The sequence below is a fragment of the Protopterus annectens genome, chromosome 1.part2 (assembly GCF_019279795.1).
Source record: "Protopterus annectens isolate FY-2018-M chromosome 1.part2, PAN1.0, whole genome shotgun sequence".
Classification (NCBI taxonomy): Eukaryota; Metazoa; Chordata; order Ceratodontiformes; family Protopteridae; genus Protopterus; species Protopterus annectens.
The window spans coordinates 1,164,385,829-1,164,412,054 of record NC_056727.1 but is presented as its reverse complement, the minus strand read 5'-3'; positions in this window follow the sequence as shown (position 1 = coordinate 1,164,412,054).

The window sequence follows — 26,226 nt, the reverse complement described above, 5'->3', positions numbered from 1 at the left end:
ATGGCCATGCGTGGATGGGCGATACCAGCCTTCACAATCCTCACCTCCACTATGCAGCATGCTGTCTACCTTGCATAAAGACATTTGCTGCACCATGATGATGGACATGCTACATGTCCATAACCTGATCTGAAAGACATACGACATGGACAGCCACCGTACTAAAACTAGGATCGCCACATGCTGGACAGATCCCTGTGCCATACATGTGACATACTCCCACTATACCATGCAACCCTGTCCATCAAATCTGCACATGTCATCCCAGTCATACATGGTGTGATGGCCACATGGCAGATGTAGTATCAACTGTCTGGATCAGTAATGTGGCACTGATGCACCTCGCGGTGGTATAATGGCTGTCGGTTACAGCTAGGAAACCTTGCCCGTACATGCTATGGTTGATAACCATCCCTGCGAATGACGTCCGACTAGCCATTGTCCCATGTCTATCACATGTGCAACACATGCAATCCGTGGCAGGATGTTGAACAGCTGTACATTCCTGTGTAGATGTATATGGCAAAACACATGCATGTACAGGTTTCCATGCATATGTGTGCATTGTCACTGCTCAAGTCCATTAAGGCTGTGTCTGTGTTGATATGTGACATATACACAGCATCAAGGTCAACAGCAATACCGTGGACACATCCAGGCATGTGCAGATAGGTAAGAACACCAGTGCAGGCAAACAGACATGCTCACATCAAGACAGCATTCACATGGAGTATGAACACTGCAATGAGGTGACACACATATATGGTGATGATATCCAATGCATAACGGGTGTTACATGTGTGTGACACAAACACGTCAGTGTCATGGTGATTTGCAAAGATAACTGTGCAGATGTACTAGATGTCATAGAAATGTACGTGCAGCTGTATCTCTGTACATCTCTGAAATTGTGACCTGTCACCGTCATTATGTCTTACAGATAATGCCTTGTACACACCTTCCAGCATACAGCTGCCAGGAGGATGATGTCCTCATTGTTTCATAGTTTCATAGTTTAGTACTAGGCTATCTGCCCTAGGGCATTTGCAAGCCTAGTCCTAGAGATGTGGCTTTCGCCACCCCATGTAGTGGTACTAAGGTGTATAAATTTAGAATACTGTGCCTTTGTCTAGTAGTGACACATTGAAGACCCCCTTACTTATTAGTTTACTGTGCCTCTGTTAAGTAGCGACACAGGGGTGACCCCAGGGGTAAACCTGTGATCTCCCATCCACTTGTCAAGATTTCTCTTGAAGAGAGTCAGTGAGGGGCTCTGCCTAACATGGACTGGGATTTTGTTCCAGAGTATGGGAAGCCTCTGAGTTATGAATCTGTCCCTCCAGCATGTTCTATTCATGTTTGTATTGAGGTTTAAATCTTTGGCTCTCGTGGTTCTTATGGATTTTGTTTTTTGAGGTGGAGCATGCCCATCAATTCCTGGTTGGACATGGCCTTATACGTCAGGCACAGATGACCTCTGAGCAGGCGGTATGCTACTGAATAGAGCTGGAGTTTCTTTAGCCTGGCAGCATATGACATATGTTGGAGACCCTTGATCCTCTTGGTGAGGTACTTCTGGGGTCTCTCCAGCTGTTGTAAGTGCCAGGTGAGGTACATACCAAATGGGGCATTGTACTCAATCATGGGCCTGATAAGGGAGGAGTACAGGGGCACGATTACCTCCTTTGATCTGAATGTGAACCCCTTCATGATAAGGTGGGCAAGGTAGAAAGTCTTTCTAACCACTTTGGCAATGTGGGTGTCAAATGAGAGGTCACTATCAACTTGGGTCCCCAGGTCTCTGATTACTTTTTCGGTACTCAGTGGGTTACTGTCTATGTGATAATTTGTGGGTATTTTGTTTTTCCCAAAGGGGATGACTATACATTTCTTGGCATTCAGTTTAAGGCCGTGATTCCGGCACCAGTTGTCTGTTTCGGTGAGGCCTTTCTGTAGGATGTATGTGTCAGCTGGTGTATCAACTATGGCGCCTAGTTTGACGTCATCTGCGAACTTTGTCAGCCACAACCCTCCCATGTTTGCTTTCACATCTGCGAAGTAAATGCCGAACAAGAGGGGTCCCAGGACAGAGCCCTGTGGGACACCACTTGTGACTGACTTTGAGTCTGACATGGCTCCCGCAATCTTGACTTTATGGATTCTGTTCTTTAGCTAGTTTGTAACCCATCTTGTGACATATGGATTTACATTTAAGCTGTTTAGCTTATCTATGATCCCCGAGTGGGGTATTGTGTTGAAGGCTTTAGCCAAGTCCAGGTAGGTTGTATGGACTGCCTTGCCCTCATCAATGGCTCTAGCGACTGTTTCGAAAAAGTCAACCAGGTTCAAAAGGCAGGATCTGCCCTTTACAAAGCCGAACTGGGTGGGATCAAGTGTCTGTAGGTCCCCAATGTTGTTGTTTATGAGTTCCATAATAATTCTTTCCATAGCTTTGCAAACCAGGCTGGTCAAGCTTATGGGGTGGTAGTTCCCAGGGTCTGTAGTAGAGCCTCCCTTGTGGAGTGGGACCACTGTTGCTGTACAGTTGCTCATCCCATACCTCCATGAGAACTATGAGGTGTTGTTCAGCCATGTGCCACAGCATGCCCAGCAGCGGGATGACCTGTGGCAGGATCTGCGCAGGAGGGTGAACGATGTGGGTAGCCATAACCGCACCTACCAGCAGGTGTGCAGACACTGCACGGACCTGATATGGCATGCAAAACAGTGTGCCACTGCAATTGCCAGGGAACAAGATGGAACAGGTGGTGGGCCACCAACCCAGCCCCCACTCACACACACTGAGGAGTTACTGGCCAGTCTGGGGACACCCTCAGAACAGCATCCACAAACACTATCTGCCATTGTGGAGATGGGTGTCTCCCAACCAATGACCCTGGAGTTTCCTGGTAAGTCAGTACTGCACATATGGCTACTGTATCCCATTTACGTGCATGTGTCACTGTACATCATGTAATGTAACAACATATGCATGGTATGTGGACACACATGCTGCATACTACAGTATGCTACCCTGTGTATGCATACTATGTGCTATTGTACAGGCGTATGTGTTAACATGCACAGTGCACCCTGTGACTGTCATACAGTCATGGATAATGTTCATACTGCTGTGTCACCCCTATACAGGTACCTCTGGTGTGCCGCACAGACATGAGTTCATTGCAGGTGAGACTGTCATCAGTATCAGGCGTGTAAAAGCATAGAGCTATTCATCATGTGGCCAGTTAACACTTGTACACTTGATGGTCGTTCCATTCATGATATACAGGTCACGTCACCCATCATTCACACAGGCCACCCATGTGCAATATATACAAATGAAATGATACACCGACATGAAACCAGAGTATTTGTCATCGCTACATGTGTGGTCAGCTGTGCGTACAACAGTGGAGGTGTACTACAATGGAGGCATATGTACTATACATTGGAATAACACATGTGGTATGCAAACAGTACCACACAGTGAGCTGTGATATGGGCAGCCCACAGGAGTCACCATTGTGTTATATGCCCTTGCAATGGGTACACACATTGTGATGTGCCATCTGACATGTCCCAGACATGTAGTGTATTGGCTGCAATAACGTCTTACTATCCCATAACCCATACCACACATACAACTTGTTGTCTACATAGCCCTGTGGATGGTGACATATCTGACATCTATGGGTGTATGTCATATGGGACAACACAGACATGTGTGATAGACAGCCATCACACACATTTGTCCAACACGTGCTCACATAGCCATGGGGGATGGCCAGAGATACGTAGCCACACAGTAGATGTGATGTGTATACACCCTGTTTCACATTGACCACACATGCTCCAATTATAGCCTTAGTTGACCAATTATACAGTTGATGTGGTACACTGGACATCCTAACAGCCTGTGCACAGCCAGTGGAGGTGTCACTGACATCTGCCATATAAGATGTGTTGAACATCACACCTGTGTCATAGCATGACAGTAGTCACCTCACAGCTTCCACAGACATTGACATCACAAAAGGCCACAGATACTGTACATTTCCCTTGCTGCTGTAGGACATCACCGTTAGCTGTGCACCTTGTGTGTTTGGTACAGCAATGTCATGTTGGACATGGTGAATTGACAAGTCTGCTATGTGTGGACATGGTTGCCAGGTAGCTAAGACTCTGTAGTTGTTGTGCAGGGGTGTCATCTGTAGGTCCTCCAGTGACTTGTCACATGACACAGCAAGGTTTGGTGTGTACACACCTCAGCATTGTGGGTCACAATCCACAGTTATGTCATGGGTATGCATGCAGTTATGGCTATGCAATGTGTACATATTATGCATTGTATAGCAATATAGACGCCTCATTATGCCATGCAATGGCACAGTGTCTGTACTTCACACTGTAGAGCAATGTAAACGGCTCACACTACCCTTCCATGCACATGCACATTTGCTAAACATGCATTCTATCTGTAGGGCATATAGACAAGACCGCAATGTGATGGCCATTATGACACTGTACATGTCAGGACACCATTGTGTCAGACATGTATGCATGTTAATGCACATGTCAGCAGATTACATGTCAAGGTCACGTCAGCCATGTGTACTGTTATCCTGTTCTGGTCCACATGGTGTATCATGGGGATGCATGCATACTACCATGATTGTGTGAAATGCATGGCTACTGATATGACACCTGCTTGCTGTATTGTGCACCCCAGGGGGTATGCTTACTAACACTATTAATGTCTGAGCTGCATGCCGTCAGCTGTATCACAGGCATGCTGCATACCGTCTGTCAAATCACATGCATGGTGTGTGTCTGTGTGTGTGTGTGTCTGTGTGTGTGTTTCTGTGTGTGTGTGTCTGTGTGTCTGTGTCTGTGTGTGTCTGTGTCTGTGTGTGTCTGTGTGTGTCTGTGTGTGTGTGTGTCTGTGTGTGTCTGTGTCTGTGTGTGTGTGTGTGTGTGTGTGTGTGTGTGTGTGTGTGTGTGTGTGTCTGTTGTAATTTAGAGTCTTTCTTTGCATTCACAGGTGATGTAGGTGCGTTACCCTCCTGCGGTCCATCTGATGTTAGTGTCCCCACAGATACTAGCAGTGATGAACATATGCATGAGGTACAGGCAGGGTTGTCAAGGGCTGAATCTGTGCCAATGGTTGCCATCCCAGCTATGTCCCCCTCTTCCCCGCACACAGTTCTGCTGCCAACACATACCGCATCACCAGTGGCCATAGAGGAAGGACAGTCAGCATCTGTTAGCATGGAACAGGAACATGTGGTGGCTACAAAAGGTGTGTCTCCACACCATGTTGTCAGTGTAATGTCTGCAGATGTGCCACACAGGCATGTGGGAGGACCTATGGCAGACATGCACCTGCAGGACAGAGTGCAGCAGCTGGTATCACCAGACGCATGTTCCAGACTGTAATGGCAGCACAGGCATGTGCTGCATGGCAGAACAGAGAAGGACAGAGGCTGCAGAGGGCTGCTATCCGTACCCTAAATGACAACATCCAGGCATTGGCAAATGCTCAACAGCAGATTGCTGATGTTCTGGGCAGGTGATTGGGTGACATGGTTGGAATCCTTGACGGTGGCATGGCAATCCGCGAGCGTGAGCTGTCTGTGCTGGAACATCTGGTAGGAGTGAAGCGTAGGCCACGTGGATGTAGGCCAACTACACCACCTATTGCAGGTCGACATGAGCGTGCCACCTCACATGCTTGCTCCCATATTGCCAGTAGCAGTAGCAGTGCAGCTGGTGCTGCACTGTCCACACCAGGACACAGCAGGCCACATGGACGTGGCCCTAGATGTTCCCAGCAGGGACACGGTTACAGTGGATATGTGTCGTCGGACAGCAGCCAATCTGTTCCTCTGCCTGGTAGTACCCATGCAACCCCTGGCAGGCACAGGTCACGTGGCTGTGGCCGGACACAGTGAGCTGTACAACCTGGTCTGTACAATCTGGAGCTGTGTAGGCCTCACAAAAGGCAGGACTGTGTGCACACATACACGCACAAAGCAAACAGATCTGTAGGGCACCACAACACCCACATGCATACTGAACAGACATGTCCATTCATATCACCGGCCCTTCACACACATGATGTCACCCATTGGTGCAGCCTATGCCCCTGGCACACAATATCACCCTGTGCATATGATGAAGCCTGTGCCGCATCCCTGTCATCCACACCATCGGTGCAGGGACATGCTCAAATGGTCTGATGCACAGGATGAACAGAATAGTAAGATGTATATATTACATTAGTTGTGTACGACTAGTGAGGGAAGTGTATATTACGTTAGTTGTGTAAGAATGGTGAGAGATGTGTATTTTACATTGGTTGTGTACTGTTGACATGCACCAAACATACCATGAAGTACATGTGCAGCATGCATTGTTATATGTGCACAACCATGTAGTACAGGTGTAGCATGGATTGTTATATGTTCACAGTATGTGTCTCGGTAACAACAGTAACAGCATGTTGGTAATGATGCCCAGGTTCCCTCCTTATGGTCTACTTGCATGTGTCTACAGGTAGCAGTGTTTGCAGTCTCCCATGTGTAACTGTGGAGTACTCACAGGCATGTATGGCAATCTCAGCATGCTATACGTAGCCTCAACCTGACAGCTGGAAAGTCTAACACACCACAGATGTCCACACATATACTGATCCAGCAGCCTGTGTGCAGTGTAATAGGCTAAAGTGGCTAGAGACGTGACATCCATACCAGGTCACATCACAGGTATGTTGACATGGTGCAGGGGTTGTACACAGCGGTCTGGACAATGAAAACGTTAGAGGCCACTTGATAGCATGAGGCCTCACTGTGTAGTAGTAATACCCTGTCACAGTACAGGACCATGCCCACACTCACGGGGTCGACAACACTATAACACACATCCCATAGTGTTGAGGTGAGGACACTTGCCTATGTGGTCATCCCCTCACAGTACTGTGCACCCACACGACGTGACACAGAGAAGGGACATGTACAGGTAGCCAGTACGGCTGAGACTGATGGCATCAACAGGGTAGTTGACTGCATCACCATGAGGGTTGGGATCCTGTGTGTTCCGTATAGTAGCATACACCCACACTCCATGCACCAGACAGCCATACACACACACACACACACACACACACACACACACACACACACACACACACACACACACACACTGTGGAGACCACAACTGTCATACACATATGGATAGCTGATGTGTGTGATACATACACCACACCTGCCTACGTCATGCTTTCCACACTGCAGTATGTACAGATGTCTACAACAGTGTACAGGGGTTTGTCACAATTGGGATGTATTCCCCACCATATGTGGCATATATGGTCACAAATGCAAACACACATGGCAGTACTGTGAATGATACACCTGCTATGTGATGATATGTCTGACAGACATGCAGCAGTATTAGACACATTGTGTGTACCAACGCTATGTCCGGCAATTGTGCTGCTATATGCACACGGGAGGATGTAAGTGTTACAGGTGTCGAGTGACGTACAGTCGGTAACACCTGACCGCTGTGTAGGTATTATGTCTTCACCGTCAGGTAACAGTAACACAGCGTACTGTTTGCACATGTAATGGTATGATGGCGTGTGACACACCTGTGAGCTCTACCCAGCAAACATCCATCTACACAGGTGGATCACCACTTTACGTACACACATCCATCCATACCTAATGTACATCCTACCGTACTGTGAGTATGTCACCATATACAGGTGTCAATGATGGGGCTGCATTGCAACTGCATGTTGTAGTTCAGCACAGATGAGTTACTTACATCAGCTACTGCACATGCATAGCAGCTGCATGCACACTACAGTTTGTACATGTGTGTTGGTCCTACATGCCTGTCATGTAGCCATGTTTGTATGCATTGAAATCGGAGGACATGTGTGTTGACATACATAACACATGGACTGTTGTATGATATGATGGGTGACATGGGTAACTAGTACAGAGGGAATGTGTACTCGGTCAACATTGCTACCTCATGTACTGTTGGCATTCAACAGCCATGGACCCACTTTTGATTTGCGTGCGTATGATTGCTGTAGCCACTTGTCTGCATGGAGGACAGCTAAAGCTATGCTATGTACATATGTGTTGTGTGTGTGTGGTCCATGCACATATCCACTAAAATTACATGTATGACATATCTGAACATGTGTGCTTCTTGGTGTACAGCAACAGTCATCTGTCACAGCTGTGTAAGACCCAGGGCCCCTGTTATGTGTAGAGCCGACCTGGTTATGTACAGTGGTATCATTGCAATGCATAACACATGATGGAACCCTGTCGGTACATGTGTAGTCTGCATGGTTGCTGTACACCTATGTACAGTCCACTGGTCATGTGTCACATGGTGTTGTGTTGATGTATTGCTGATCCAATGACATGGTGGTATCTGAGGGATATATTGTAGACTGCAGTGTGTACCTCTGTGATCTGCACCTGAGACATCTGTGATGGCTCCTGAGTGTGTACTGGTCAATACATGTGAGTGGCCATCATGTACGTGGGGACAGTAATACCATACTGTGCCCTTATGTGTTTAGAATCCGTGTGCATGCAAGACGGCCCTTTGCAACTGCTAAGTGTGTGAGCATGCCCAGTACGTCATTGTGTAGATGGACACGCAGTACATTCCAAACGGACATGTGATACTAAGCATGTGGGCATGGCCAGTGACACCTTGTGCCTCTGTGTATGGGCATGGCCATTGACATCCTGTATAGCGATGGTGGATATCCAGGCAACAGATGTCCATTTACAACGTCACAATGGATGCCTACATTGAACACACTGGCTGACTGTCTTGCAGGGTGTACTGTCTGTGGCGCATCCCATATCTATGTAGTGTTGTTGTGGTGCTTCGTAGATATTCAGTTGCCCCGATCACACCACTGTTGTGTGTTTGTTGACGTCTACCTTGGGACAGTAATATGCTTTCAGACTGCTCACTCTCTATACATTCCCTATTGGTGTCCTTGCCTTTGCGGAAGATGTCACCTACCTAGAAGTATGCCTCTGGGAGTGTTGTGTTCAGTAATCTCGGTAGCGCATTCTGTAAATGCGTATTTCTGTAGTGTGATAAGGTAGTTAGGCGTATGTTCGACTCCCAGCTCTACCAAGTGTGTGTGTGCGTGCGTGTGTGTGTTACCAGCTGCCTGGGGACATGGTAATGCTTTTAGATGCCTCACACCACATACATTCCCTATCGGCGTCTTTGCCTTTAAGGATGATGTCACCCACCTAGAAGTATGCCTCTGGGAGTGCTGTGTTCAGTAATCTCAGTAGCGCATTCTGTAAATGCGTATTGCTGTAGTGTGATAAGGTAGTTAGATGTATGTTCAACTCTCAGCTCTGCCAAGTGTGTGTGTTACCAGCTGCCTGGGGACACGATAATGCTTTTAGACGCCTCACACCACATACGTTCCCTATTGGCATCTTTGCCTTTAAGGATGATGTCACCCACCTAGAAGTATGCCTCTGGGAGTGCTGTGTTCAGTAATCTCAGTAGCGCATTCTGTAAATGCGTATTGCTGTTTTGTGATAAGGTAGTTAGGTGTATGTTCGACTCCCAGCTCTGTCAAGTGTATGTGTGTGTGTGTGTGTTACCAGCTGCCTGGGGACACGGTAATGCTTTTAGATGCCTCACACCACATACATTCCCTATCGGTGTCTTTGCCTTTAAGGATGATGTCACCCACCTAGAAGTATGCCTCTGGGAGTGCTGTGTTCAGTAATCTCGGTAGTGCATTCTGTAAATGTGTATTGCTGTAATCTGATAAGGTAGTTAGGTGTATGTTCGACTCCTATCTCTGCCAAGTGTGTGTTACCAGCTGCCTGGGGACACGGTAATGCTTTTAGACGCCTCACACCACATACATTCCCTATTGGCGTCTTTGCCTTTAAGGATGATGTCACCCACCTAGAAGTATGCCTCTGGGAGTACTGTGTTCAGTAATCTTGGTAGCTCATTCTGTAAATGCGTATTGCTGTAGTGTGATAAGATAGTTAGGTGTATGTTCGACTCCCAGTTCTGCCAAGTGTGTGTGTGTGTGTGTTACCAGCTGCCTGGGGACACAGTAATGCTTTTAGATGCCTCACACCACATATATTCCCTATCAGCGTCTTTGCCTTTAAGGATGATGTCACCCACCTAGAAGTATGCCTCTGGGAGTGCTTTGTTCAGTAATCTCGGTAGCGCATTCTGTAAATGCATATTGCTGTAGTGTGATAAGATAGTTAGGTGTATGTTCAACTCCGAGCTCTGCCAAGTGTGAGTGTGTTACCAGCTGCCTGGGGACATGATAATGCTTTTAGATGCCTCACACCACATACATTCCCTATCGGCTTCTTTGCCTTTAAGGATGATGTCACCCACCTAGAAGTATGCCTCTGGGAGTGCTGTGTTCAGTACTCTCAGTAGCACGTTCTGTAAATGCGTAGTGCTGTAGTGTGATAAAGTAGTTAGGCCTGTGTTCTAATCCCAATCCTGCCACGTGTATGTGTGTGTGTGAGAGTTTCCCGCTGCATGACAACAGTACGTTGCTTTTACACTATTCACTTTCCGTAGAATCCATACGGCATCTTTGCCTTTGATGCTGATGCCAGCAAGTTGGACATATGCCTGTGTGAATGTTGTGATCTAGTAATCACGGTAGCGCGTTCTGTACATGTGTAATGCTGTAGTGTGATAAGGTAATTAGGTCTGTGTTCTGATCACAACCCTGCCAAGTGTGTGTGTATTTCTATTTCTATATATGTAATGTAGATAGATATTGATATGTATGTGGATATTAGAACTATTGAATGTGCTGCATTATCTGTACGTGAACACCTTTGATGTATGTAAATCTGCTATGGCTCTGTGATAGTGCACATACTGTGTGCTGCAGTGATCCTGGGTTATAGTTGTGTAGTGACCAGTTATTCTGTTGCTAGGTATTACAAGGGACATTGACAACAATGATAGTACAGCACCTTTAAATGGTCGTGTGCAAATCTCAGCAACAGTCAGCAGTGGTTGTTACTTTGGAGGATGAGTATGGCTCATATAACTATGTATTAAATGACAATACTATGCCAATCAGGTTAACATTACTGACACCCATTTATCCACAGGTTGTGATACAGATCTCAAGAATGTATGTGTATACATTGCCAGGTGCAGGACTGAAATATTGTTGAATGCATGCAGGGGTGTCCATGGCCAGTAATGGCGATCTGTACAGTCTGGCAGGTACGGTCTGTAACTGTCCCACAACCTCCTGTATATGCATAACACATGCTGAAACTGTGTACATGCAGACACACACATGAAACAAACAGCTAGGGCTAACACATACACACACATATTGCATCAACATTGGGCCATGCAAACACTGTTGTCTCTCACACACACACATACTTACATGTTGCTTGGATGGCTCAATGACAGGCTCTGGAAAGGAAACACCATACCCTGTGCATATGATGACACCTGTGCCACCACCTGTAATGTGTAACATAGATGCAGAAACAGACTAACATGGTGCTGATTCTCAGGGTGGCTTTATAGCACTGTATTAATGTTAAAATGTAGTTAACACAAAGTGTGATACCCTTCTAGGTGTATGTAAGCAGGCATGATGCATTGCAGCTATGACCATCAATGTAGTATAGTTTACAGCACTGTTGATTCTGATGATTTATTATAAATCCTTGTGCCATTTGAATGACATGCGTAGTATTGGCAGCATGTGTTTCAGAGTGTGCAGTACGTGTGTGATGTGTGTAGTACAGATTTATACATGCTTACAAATGCATACACTGGCTTACATGAGATTACACGGGCTTCAACATGCTTACACTACCTTACTCTTTCTTCAACGCGTGCACACGGGCTGACACGCGCGCACATGCTTACTCGGGCTTACAGGCATGCACAGGCGCAAACACAGTGTCAGCAGGTTTGCATGAAACTTCAGTGATATCTATGGCGTACACCGTCAGTTTCCTGACTGTACCTAGGATAGATCATAACACGCCTCTTCCACTTATGAGTAACTGACAGCAAACATGTGACACATTGCTCCGATAGGATTACAGTGCTTTATGCATACACACTCATGATTATACATACACACTCATGATGTCACCTATCTTCTACTCTGATAGTCCCCTTAACCTACTCTTCCACTGTAGTGGCTTGGCCCATATGGCATGACAAATTGTGATTCACTATCCTCAGCCTCAATTGCATCGGATTGCCTACTAATGCTTGGTTACATCTCTGACAGAGCGCTTCCACACATAGCAACCAGTACTCAGTAGCCATCTTGTCTTCAGCTTGCCATTCACCTGCATGGCGAACTAACTGTTAACGATAATTACAACGTCTATGTGTATTTTAAATATTTCTCTTGTTTTAAAAGCGCAGCGTGTTTTCACGCCACTAAGCTATGCTTACACACCGGAGATCGGAGGAGGACAAATAGAGTTTTATTAATTTACAATGGAGAAATATGCCACTGGCCTTTTATTTGGCCATTGGCATGCTTCTTCAACTGTATTCATCCTTTATTTGCTGCTGACATTGCTCCATTTAGCTACTTGCAGAATGTAACTCGGTTAACATCCGAGTACATTTCTGCACATAACTCTACTCTTGCACGGACAGCTTACTGTTACATGTATCGCAGATTTACATCATTTGCATAGCTTTCACCTACAAATGGGGTAATTTGCAAATCCTAACATTGTCCGTGCAACGTTCGGTTTAGGGGCTGTCTTACACACCCCTACAGGATATTGCTGAATAGCTCGGCAGACATCTTGCCTTGTTCTACACTTCCTCTACAGACACGCCGGCCAAGGCTCCATGACCCCTGGCCTAAGCTTTGCTGTGTGCTAATATGTCTATTTGTGGAGTATGCATGGCTGTAGGTATGGTTTGACTTGCTATGTCTGACATTTCTACAAAGCAGCTCCCACCTTCATCATTTGTAACGGTGACAGCCCTATAGGTACTATATATACAGCTGTGACATATGACATGTCAACACATACCTGCGGTCAATACTGAACTGACTACTTCAGCGCTTTTCATACCTCCAGAGTTTTCTTGTAGCAGTATAGTTGATAATACTGTTTCCTATCACATGTATCTGTTTCTGATACAAGATATATCATTGTATTACACCACTACACACAAGAAGAAATCACAGGCCAGATGCCATTACATTCCTTTTGCAGGACACACCCGCCAAGAGTGTTGTGTTCCTCACAAAAGCCAACAGGTGCTAATCAAAACATATTATGCTATCATCTACCTTATGTGTTCTCCAGTATTTGCGATGTCCATCAGTGGCAGAACTCACATGTGAGTGTGGGAGACTGGACACTGTATCAGGGACACTGCATAACACCCTGAGGGACACTATTAACATTCCACATTGACTATCACAGGGCATAAGTATTCATTCACATTTATCGTGGTACATGCTTTTGACTTGTACATGTTTTGTCATTTGTCATCCCACCTTTCTTCACACCTGTCCACCTGATATCACTAGTTCTGTACATTTATTTAGAACAGGGTTACCTTCATACCTCTCAACTGTACACATGTTGGTTAAATGTCCCGAACTTAGACTTATAATGTTGTTCCTTCTTTGTTATTATTGTGCCTTTCTGGTAAATTAGTGGCAGGTCATTAAGGACTGTGAGGTTAGATAATAATAACAGACATTAGTAGTTTAAAACTAATAACCTTCAAAACATTCATACTAATGAATTATTCATTATTCTATCTATGCTCTAACGTTGTCAGAGAAATATTTAACATAGCCCCTATTTGTACTTATTTAAATATGCCTTTGTCCAGCTGTCTTATTCTGAAAGGTTGAGAGGTATGGTTACCATCTTATTCGTACGCATGTACGTCCATGATAATCGCTTACATGACACTGATATAAGTCCCTACGTCTTCCCACAATGGTTTTTACAATATTCAGTAGATGGGTTATTCATGTTTGGAAGGTATAGACGTGTGCTATACCCACACAGGAATATTAGTCATGCCCATGGGGCGGACCTAATAAATCTGTGCCAACCAACACCTGTGAACCTAGGCCCATTCTTGCATACCCATGATTCCCATACCTGACATCCCTCCACAGTAGTCATAAGACATATTTAATGTGAGTGATAATAAAGTATAAAGATACTTCTAAGCACTATCCACTCTCTGCGTATCGGGACATATGTCATACATTCTGTCAACCCATGAGTTATTACCCTTGCACAAGCTACTGTTGCATGTACAGCTATATTGTAGCTGCTGATGTGACTTCCTTAGCATCGATAATTAGTGGCCGTTGCTGCTAGACAACACTTTGTGGAGTCCTGCAAAGGACACCTATATCCATGTTTAAATAGTAGAACTTGCAGATTTGCCACACTGGTACTTTCCGGGCAATGGTTTGGAAAGCAGCAGTATATTTACCTTTCTTGCATGTCTGAATGTCTATCCATAATAGCTATGACATGTAGCCTTTTTATGTACATGTGTTATATCTACAAGGACAAATGTTTCTGTGTTTGTTATGTATATATCGATTAATGTAATTGTGTGTGTGTGTGTGTGTGTGTGTGTGTGTGTGTGTGTGTGTGTGTGTGTGTATATATATATATATATATATATATATATATATATATATATATATGTCTGTACATTCTTTATTTCATATATTTATTTAGTTTAAGTCTGTGGATATATATCTATACACAAATATATATATATCCACATATAGATATATAAATAAACATGTAGAAAACAGCATTCATTTGCTATGCTGTGAGCGGATTACACATGCGCAGGCGCACTTGCATATCCTTATTGTGGGTTACATATGTTTACTAAGACTTTGTGCTTACGTGGGCTTTTTTAATTTTGACGGTACCAGTACAATATCTGTAATCCGGTTAACCGACATATGCAAACACACGTTCACCTTTACATATTTAAATGTCTTTACAGCACACACGCATTCATTAATGCATATGTGCTGAAATCGTAGTTGACCTGGGACTGCATTCACGTTGGCTGGATGCTGTCACCACTATACTACTGGTGTTCTGACTCATTTATATGCATACCCATAGTACATAGCTACATTAACATACGCCTCACCGCTTCACTTACAACACAGGCATCCATTCTCCTGCTGGGAATAACGCGGTACTACATATTACACATTCCCTATTCCCTACTGCTGTGGACCCAAGCTGCATATTTAATCACTCCAAGGATATGCAGAACACCAAGGCTTATAGTCCTGGCACATACAAGTCTTTGATTGTCAGGGTGTTCTTGTGGTGATCTGGGTTTAGGCTTGTCTGCCTGGTGAACGAAACTGCCCTGACCGAGTTCAAATGTCAGACGAAGCACATGGACAGCATTTGTCCATTTTATAGAGGTTTACCTGTGTTTACAGACACAGGTCTTTCGGCACCTGTTAGCAGCTTTTTATGTTGGCCATACATAATATGGGTGGGGTGGTTACAATACATAATCCACGGTGAGGGGTGTTCCCATTCACATTTGACTATTTCCTGTATGCATTCATACGAGGATTATTATTTTCGACATGAATTAACTACAGGTATGCAGTGGTACAGTAAGCAAATGTGAAGGTTTATTACTGTAAATATGTAAGGACCTCTGTAATACACTGTTGTTTTCTGGCAAATCAGTAGCTAGTCATTAAAGACTGAAGTCAGAACATAATGACAGACACTTGAGTTTCAGACTTCATACACTTCAGGAAATTAATGCCAATGTACAGACTGTTATTCTATCAACTTTCTCAGTTTCTTTACAAATTTTCCATACTTTTGGGCCTTTGTCCCACTTTTATTCATGGCTTTGTCCAGATATCTTGCTCTCAGAGGCTGACAGGTATACTTTTATTCACGGCTTTGTCCAGATATCTTGCTGTCAGAGGTTGGCAGGTATGGTCGGTCACACCTACACACACATTAATTGTCCCTCACACAGTAGATCAGGGTTATCCTGTTTATGTCAGTGCCTTCATCATCCTTATACCATTTGCCACTATGCGAATGTGTGCAATATATTTCCGCTTATTCGTGTCGGGACACGTGCGTCATGGGCAAGTGCTTGATCCTGGGTAGTAGGTTATGCATGGCCACTTAGGGCTGGACAGTGTCATACACCTCTAATGCACATTCCAACTTCTATCCAGATATCTACAGGACTGGACTTCGTGTCTTCTGTTCTAATGTTTACACAAGTTACGTATCCCATGAGGGATATACAAGAATTGTACCGGTCCACAACAAGAGGTATACCGAACATCGTTTTGGAGTTACGAAAATGTGCTGAGGTCGTGTGCAATCCTGCAACCACCTAGGGTGACACTACCTACTACATATGCATAGTGGTCACTATGTGTAGCTGTGGCTGCACCACACCAGTGGGCCTAGTACAGCTGGATTTGGTGGACGTTCAGGGACGGGAGCGGGTTGTGTGATGTGGAGGGGATGCTGTGTAGTCCATTATGCATCCAGGTGTGTTGCATTTGTTATGGCCAGTTCCATCCAGGTGTGTTGCATTTGTTATGGCCAGTTTCATCAGGACCATTCTGTGGGTATGTGCCGGTGACATATCTATACATTTGTATCGCACATTTCAATATTCATCTGTTTGTGGGATTGTGTTCTACAGTATGGCCTGTCTGGTTGTATTGCAGCTGTTTATACATGTGTTTGTGTTTCTTTCAGCTTCACCCGCTGCTCCCTCATACAACTCCGGTTCACCTATTCTGCATACGACACAATATCACCTTGGAGGATTTTACCATTAAACCAGGAAACCAAAATTCAAGCAATCCAAATCAAGCCAAAAACGTCTCAAAATGTTAATAACCTGAACGTAAATTTATTTTTATAAAAACATACGTTTTTGGTTTGGCTTGATTTGGATTGCTTGAATTTTGGTTTCCTGTTTTTTTGGTGTCCATACTATTTTATTGGATTGTACCATTATCCATCCACCCCAAACACACAGATTCCTCACACCCCATACATCTGTGCTTTGGTTGTTGGCCGATGACACAGCCAGAGTGACACATTGAATACCCTACATGTGTCTGGTACCTGTATGGTTGTGTGGACTACCCTGCCATGTTTGCTTTCCACATGCTATACCTCACGCACATAGGTACACGCCTGTACTTCTCTTTCATTATATGTTTGGTATACCCGGGTACTACCCATTCGACTGTGACACATCCTGACAAGGTCGGCTTGTACCTCTGACTTCCGGATTTTGGCGGCCTGTTGTACTCATTGGTAGGATGCCACCTTTTCCTATGTCCAGGATGGGATATATTCCGTACACATATTCGACTGTAGTGGACAACACCTCCCCACAGTCGACGGTAGGGTTGCCACCTTTTCAAATGGCCAAAGTGGGACATTTTTGGTGCACACATCACATTTTACAGGCCGACACATACCTACGGCAGTACACAGGATAGAACTTAGACGTCTTGCCTATATAAAAGCTTATTCTTGTAGCAGTTCAGTTGCTTATTCTGTTTCTTATAGCATTTATGTAATTTAGATACAGAGAACCTGTTTAATGCAACTATTACATAACATATAGGGAATAATTTTGTCCTATAATCTCAGGACATTTGCCATTGTTACAGGTTTTTGTCGGGACACAACTGCCCAAAGAGGGACTGTCGCTCGCAAAGTGGGAAAGGTGGTAATCCTAGTCGACGGTACGGATAATACTGTTCCTTTCAGCCTACATGTGTCCTTATTGTTGTGGCTGTTTGCATGCTCCTTCTGTTTTATTTACATGCTTATTCTATTTCCTATCACATTTGGTATGTGAAATACGGACATACCTTTTGTATGTGACTATTGCATGCCTCGTGGGATATAATTCGGACGTACGGTCGCTAGATATCTACATTTCTTGTGTATTTTGTTATGGACACATCTGCCCAGCTGTGTACCCTCCCTCACATTATGGGTCAGCTGGTGACCCTCACCATTGTGCTGGACGTACCTACTGGTGGATCGCTAACATATGATGCGTTTCACTTCCACTTGGTATGGCTATCTACACTGTGTTGGACTACGGCCACACGGTCTTCCATGTCATTTGTTCGTGGGATAGGGGCCCGTTATTCCCTACCATGCATTTCTATTTGCTTTGTCACTTTGTGTTCGTAGGTACTTTCTTGCATGCTTTGCATACGTTTCAGTCCCCAGGGACACTGATGTGGTTACTATCTTGCAACCTGTTATATGCAAGCATTTTAGGTTGCACATCAACAGCTGCCATTTCCACGCCTCCGTGTGGCACTTTGACACGCCCTATGCACTCGCGCTCCTTTCCTGTGTATGTGGCTGTGTCAGCAGCGTGCCTTCATTACAATGCATTTGGTGCTACTCCGCCATCCTCACGCCACACGGTCGGCGCAAGCCTAACGCCGGCCTTGCGCTGAGCTTCATGAATCCCGGGGCATGTCTTTCAACTGCACCTGATTTTGTAGAAAGTCTCTCATTCTATCTCATATTTCTTTTTACCTCTTCCTTGTATACATTTTGATTTAATGGTAAATCACTTAGGATTATACTAATTCGGTCATGACAGACATTAGTCTTTCATATATTTCTTTATTGAGAAAATGAATGCAGATGCAAAATCTGTTATTTTATTAACTTTTTAAGTGAAATGAAGAAATATGTATTTTTTTCCTAATGTTGGGCCTTTACTCCTGTCCCCCATTTTATTTGATTTTGTTCTTGATTTTTTTCCAAAAACGTTGAGAGCTATGTATGAAATACGTTCCATGATTTTTAATCCTACAGCAAGCTATATGACAAATCATCACTTTTAGATAATACACATACGTAAAATTACGTGAAGTAAGTGTAGATATCAGTCTTTACTCTCATAACAACTAGAATAGCCTTTTCATGTTTGTATTGTCTTAACAGCCTCACAGTAAGACGCTGTCCAGTTCGACTCTCAGCTAGAGCGTCTTCTGCGTGGAGACATGTGTGAATGGGCGTACCTTTGTTGAAGGTTGTGCGTTAGGGCTGGCAACTCAGCATGTAAAAATCAACTGCCAATCATTAGCGGACCGGAGTTCTGCTGTGGCGACCCCTAACCGGGAAAAGCCGAAAGACATACACACACACACACACACACACACACACACACACACACACACACACACACACACACACACACACACACATTGTCTTAACAGGCTTTCTACTGGATATTTTGCAGTCATGTTTGGTGGATAAAGTCATAGCTAGTGCTAAAGCTATGCTAGCTACTTCTTCTTCTTCTTCTTTCGGCTTTTCCCAGTTAGGGGTCACCACAGCAGATCATCTGTCTGCTCATGATTGGCAGTGGAGTTTTATGGTGTCAAGTTGCCAGCCCGGCACCCAACCTTCCACAGAAGGCACACACATGCACACACTCACACCTAGGGCCAATTTAGAGTGTCCAATCCACCTATTGCATGTCTTTGGGATGTGGGAGGAAACCGGAGCACCCGGAGGAAACCCACGCGACCACAGGGAGGACATGCAGACTCTATGCTAGCTACTTCAAAGTCATTATTTGGCATACTATTAACATCAGGGAATACAGGAGTGCCACTGGCTGCTAAAACATCACATTCATACATTCATAACAGTTCTTTAAATTAGAAGTAGTCTCTCTAAAATATATTTGTGTAGTGCAGATTTTAGTGTCCTTCTGTAAGATCTCTTCATTTGTATATCACATCACATGCATGATGATTCATCAAATAACATGAATCTAATTAACAATCCCCCCAAAAAAGTATCATGGAAATTAACCCAACAAGGTGTTTGCAGTAAGTTAAGCCTCCTGCACCCTTAATGTGGGGGAGTTCCTCACCCCAACTTATGTATACCAACTCCACAGTCACACAGCAGTGGAGAGAAATGATTACTTGAGTACTGTAGTCTAATACTGCTGAAAAGCAGCTTCTACTGATGTAGAGACTTTGAAGTTTTGTCCATTGGACAAATCACTGTCAAACATGCTTCATCTTTCCATAATATCTTGCCATTGAAAACAGTCCTGTCTTGTGTAGGTGTCTTCTACTATGCACCTCAGTTGTTGTCAGTCTGTAGAGAAGTGATGTAGAATCTTGTAGTGTCAGTCTGTTTGATAGGTAATTGCTAGGCTTGCAGTCCAGGAGATGTAGGACTCTAGCCCAGTTTCCCAATTACTCTTCAATACTGTGTGATTAAGTCATTTACTCAAGGTTACAAAGTAGGCAATTGTAGGCTGACGAAATTAAACAATGCATTACAGGAGGTAGCATATTAATAATTCCTAGTCATGATCCTGTACACCAACTGTCAGATGACCAGAGCTTCTTGTTACTCTAACTGTTTGTCATGAAAGTTCTGGATCATCATAACTTCTTGTGATTAAATTATAGCTGTTACTCTGGCTGATTTTTCATAGTGGAATGTCTACTTTAGTTGATGTTGTTTTTCTTTTGGCTTTTCCAGGTTAGGGGTCGCCACAGCGGAACTCCGGTCCACTAATGACTGGCAGTAGATTTTTATGGTGCCGAGGTGCCAGCTTGATGCCCAACCTTCAACGAAGGCATGTCTATTCTACGCATGTCATTCAAATGCCACTCAACCACAGGGAGGACATGCAGACTCCACACAGAAGGCGCTCCAGGCAAGAATCGAATAGTAGAACCTCTTGCTGTGAGGCGACAACGCTACCGCTGCACCACTACTTTAGTTGATATGTTTACCATATTCAGTTTACATTTGGTATGTGCTCTGATTTCACAACACTGATGGAATGTGTGACTTTGATTTTATTCTAATCTTCATCAACAACTGATAAGCTGAAAACACTTGTGGTTGTAATGGAGAACGTCTATAATCAAGCAAACCTACATATTAGTTTTCTTTAAGCCCAGCTCAGTGGCATAGAGGGTTAAAGTTCTTACTACAACCCAGAAGGCCCAAGTTTAATCAGGGGCAAAGGTTGAGGAAGAGCCAGACAAGGGGAAATGGGAGGCAGTGGCTTATTCCAGTTGTCAAGATGATGAGAAAGGGCAGTACATATTTACTGGCAAATTAGAGTTGTATGTTTTCTTCTGTTTTAAAGTGATAAGAAGGTTATGTTCCAGGTATAGAAGGATGACACTCTTCATGTTCCTTGGAAATTACCCTATCATGTATACTCTGTTGACAATTGATCTTCAGATTCAGGATAAGCAATATAAATTCTGTACTAGCATTTAAACAGGGGATCAACTTTTTCTGTTGAAGATGTTTCCAGAATTTGCTTTTATAGTCAAATGATGCATCGCTGCACTTCTAAAGGCAATCGCATAGCTTGTCTATACAATTATTTACTACCTACCCTGTATTGGTGCTCAAACCAAATTCTCTGTAAATACATTTAATAGTATATCCCAAATCTATACCTCAACTACAAGCGAAATGCTTTCCATTGTGGTTGCATGAAGAGTCTCTGTATTGTACTAAGATGTGCATCAATATTCGTATGTAGACTCATATTGTTCTTTTAGACAGACAGTACTCCAGTTAATCAACTATTAACCTTATAGGCATTATTCCCCCTTTAGACACACTAGTAATAATCTAGGGCAGCCGCTGTGGTGCAGCGGTTAGCATTGCTGCCTCAAAGCAAGAGGCTCACTGGTTCGATCCTCAGCTGGGGTGCCTTCTATGTGGAGTCTGCATGTCCTCCCTGTGGTCGTGTGGGTTTCCTCTGGATGCTCCTGGTTTCCTTCCAAAGACATGCTGTAGGTGGGCTGGGCACTCTAAATTGTCCCTAGATGTGAGTGTGTGCATGTGTGTGCCTTCTGTGGAAGGTCGGGTGCTGGACTGGCAACTTGGCACCATAAAACTCCACTGCCAATCATGAGCAGACAGGTGATCTGCTGTGGCAACCCCTAACCAGGAAAAGAAGAAGGAGATACACTAATAATAATCTGAAACCATGGATTTGTACATTCCAGTTGCTTCTGTAGCCAGATTGGTTGAAATGAGCTTTCTGAGACAATACAGCAATTGCCTTATGTTTACTGATAACTGTCTTGTACTTAAACTAACACAGTATGTGAAAGATGTAGTTACATAATATTACTGAAGAAAAAGTCCTCACAGAAAGCCACACTAAACAAGAAGCAGGTTGTCAATATCACATAACACCACACTAAAACAATCACCCATAGCTCAGACCAAAAGCATAGATATACTGAAACTGAGTCATGTGAAAGTAACTTACCTAACCCACAAAGGGCCCCTAAATGTGATCTAAGAAACAAGCACCCTCAGCAACCTCCTAAATACATAACACCATCAGCACCCACCATGAAGCATATATCTTTTAGTCCCATTTTTTCAGATCAAAAACCCATAAGGCAAATCCTCACACAGTCCAATATCCTAGTCATACATGACTCCATAGTGTACCACATCAATGCATCATTCACCAAGCTATGCAAAAAGCTGAGTGTCATGCTCATTTCCTATCAGGTGCCAGGATTCACCATATCATACATGCACTCAAATCCCTGCATCACAGTACAGATATAGTACAGTCACAATGCACATTAGATTAAATTACTTGAGATATACCACCCTGGAAGCATTCTACCATCACCAAGAATGATGCTACAATATGGATTAAAGATTATTAACTTCAACAACTGCCTTAGTTCCTGATGTTATTCTGAGGGTGTACATTATATATCAGTCTGGGAGGAAATGGTAGATAGTCTTAACTGCTTTGCCATGGATGGTCTACACTTATTCCTCCAAGACTTTCAGATATTGGCTAAACTGTTGTCCTTCCACCAGTGCTTTTTATTGGCAATGCTGGCCTTCCAAAGCTTATAACCTGGCAAAACAGAATCAAATGACATAAAAGTATTGCTGCTCAATAACAGCAGCCTAAAAATCAAACAAACAAACAAACAAAAATATTCATTCCCTACAAGCACCTGTTACCCTGAAAATCATTGATCTATGCATTGTCAGTGGAAACCTGGTTCAAGACCAATGACCGCAATCAATTGGGAAAACTACTCATGCACTAATACACTTGCTCAATACTTCCTGGAATTCATTCATTCCAATGCGCTGGACCAGCTCATTCTTACCCCCACTAGAGGAAGTAACATCCTTGACCTGGTTATTACTAACATGGTCAACCATTGCTCAACACCAGTAGTAAACTCCTCTCTGGTTAGATCCAGTCACAAACTAATTACCATGGAAATCCACATCTCACCCACACCACCAGCAAAGGTAACCACCATGAAAAACTTCTCCAAAGCTGACTTTGGGCTCCTAAAAACAGAGGTGGCTAACTTCACAACACCCATGCAAATGGAAAATAGGTGCATGACTGCCGAATCATACACCAATGCACTGTATGAACACGTACATAAATGCGTGGAACTAGCCATACCCAACAGAACCAAGACATTCTCCTCCAAAAAAAGGAAGCCAATCTGGTGTTCCCCTGCCATTAACAAACAGAAGGAAGAAACTGTTGCAGAAAAAGGTGAAGTCCCAAGACTGGAAAAACTCCCTTATTAGCCTCAACAAAAAATTGAGATCCCTCATCAAAACCTCTAAAGCTAGCTATGGATGCAGAATTGCAGCAGACACTAAAAACAACCACAAAGCCTTCTACAGTTATATCAAGAATCTCCACGGCAATACCCAGATTTGCTCTGAGTTACTGCACAATGGTACCTCCTATACTGAGCCAACAGATATTGCCAACATACTGGCCGACAGATTAATTGCCACCTTTATTCCTCTCTCCCCCCCAAAGGGCCAATCACAATACTGGAAGAATGCCAGGCACTCAGCATTACTGCAGCACAGGTTAAAGCTGCATTTTTGAAGGCCAAGAATACAGCTTCTGTGGGACCCAACAATATCCCTGGCTGTGTTCTACATGAACTACAAAGTGAACTGGCACCACACCTGTGTGCCCCCAATCACAGCCTCACCTCAGGCTTTGTCCCTACAGAATGGTGCACTGCTACAGTCATCCCTCTCTATAAAGGGGGAGCGATTACAGACCCTGGGAATTATTGTCCCATTAGCCTGATGAGTCTGATATGTAAGGCTATGGAGCACACCATTATGGACCTAATTAACAAGGATATGGAATCTCCAAACTCTGGATCCCACATAATTTGGTTTTGTGAAGGGTAGATCATGCCTGCTAAACCTGGTTGACTTCTCTGAGTCAGTCACAAGAGCTGTGGATCAGGGCAATCTGGCCAAGGCCTTTGATACCATTCCCCACTCAGACATTATTGATAGGCTCACCAAATCAGGCATCGACCCCTATATCACTAGGTGGGTTGCAAACTGGCTCACAGATAGAACCCACAGTGTGAAAGTAGCAGACTCCAAGTCAAACTGCTGACCAGTCACAAGTGGAGTCCCACAGTGATCGGTCCTGGGTCCTCTCCTGTTTGGCATCTACTTCTCAGAAGTCCCGGCCAACACAGAGGGACTCTGGCTGACCAAGTTCACTGACAATTGCAAACTGGGAGCCATTATTAACTTGCCAAGTGCTGTAGACATCCTGAAGAAAGACCTCAGTGAGAGCAGAGGCTGGTGTCGAAACCATGGCCTTAAGCTTAATACCAAAAAATGCGTCATCATTCCCTTTGGGAAAAACTCAGTTACCACTAATTACCACATGGATGGCAGCCCACTGAACACTGAAGTCATTATAAGAGATCTGGGGAGACAGGTTGACAGCAACCTCTCCTTCAACCAGAACATTGCTACTGTGGTCAGAAAGTCCTTCTATGTGACAAATCTCATTATCAAGGGTTTTGCATCCAGAAAGAAAGAGGTCATCATCTCTCTCTGCTCTTCCCTTATTAGACCAATCATTGAGTATAATGCCCCATTTGGTATGTACCTCACTAAACAACTTCAGCAGCTGGAAAGGCCACAAAAGTACCCCACAAAGAGGATCCTAGGCCTTAAACACATGGCCTACATGGACAGACTCAAAAAGCTCCAGCTATTCTCTGTCTCATATCGTCTACTAAGAGGTGAACTCTGCTTGACATACAAAGCCATGTCTGACCCAGCCCTGTTAGAAATGTTACACCTAAAGAAATCCCAATCCCTCCACAACACACGCTTCAGGGACCTCAACCTCATTACCACAATCAACAGAACATGCTGGAGGAACAGGTTCATAACCCAGAGACTGCCCATGCTCTGGAATAGACTTCCCATACATGTCAAGGAGAGCACCTCACTGGCCCTTTTCAAGAGAAATCTTGATGAGTGGATAGGAAATAGAAAGTTCACCCCGGGATCAGTCCAGTAGCTCTACTTGATAGAAGCACTAGGAACTAATGGCGGCATGATGCCAGGGCACTTCTATGGGCTAGGCTTGTAAAGCCTCCAGGGCCGTTGGCCTAGTACAGCCCTATGAACCTATGACCCTATAAGTGCCTACCACATATTCATGGCCACCACACTAGATGAAGACAATAAAGACAATAGTGTTTCTACATTGTTAAGAAAACCTTTCACCTCCAGACTTGTTAAATGAGATAAAAACTAAGAACTCCTCCACATCTTAATAATAATACCCCTTATCATATCATAGGTAACTATAGAACACTCGGTCCATACCTCCTATCTAACATCATCGCTTACTATTGAATACTCAGTCCATTTCTCCTGTCTAACATCATAGCTAACTATGGCACACTCAGTCCATACCGCTTTTTTAACATCATCACTTACTATGGAATATTCACTCCATAACTCCTATCTAACATCATAGCTAACTATAGGCCACTCAATCCCTACCTCCTATCTAATTAATTTGGAGTCCTTATGGATGAAACTAAACACCATTCTCCTAGGAGACTTCAACAACATCTCTGTTAAGTAAATGTCTTAATGGAAGTTCAAATATGGGTGCTCATAAACTTCTGGACTTCATCAATGCAAATTTTCTGGACCAGATAATCCCTACAAAAACAAGGGTTGATAACATCTGGGAGCAGGTCCTTTCCAATATGGGGCAACT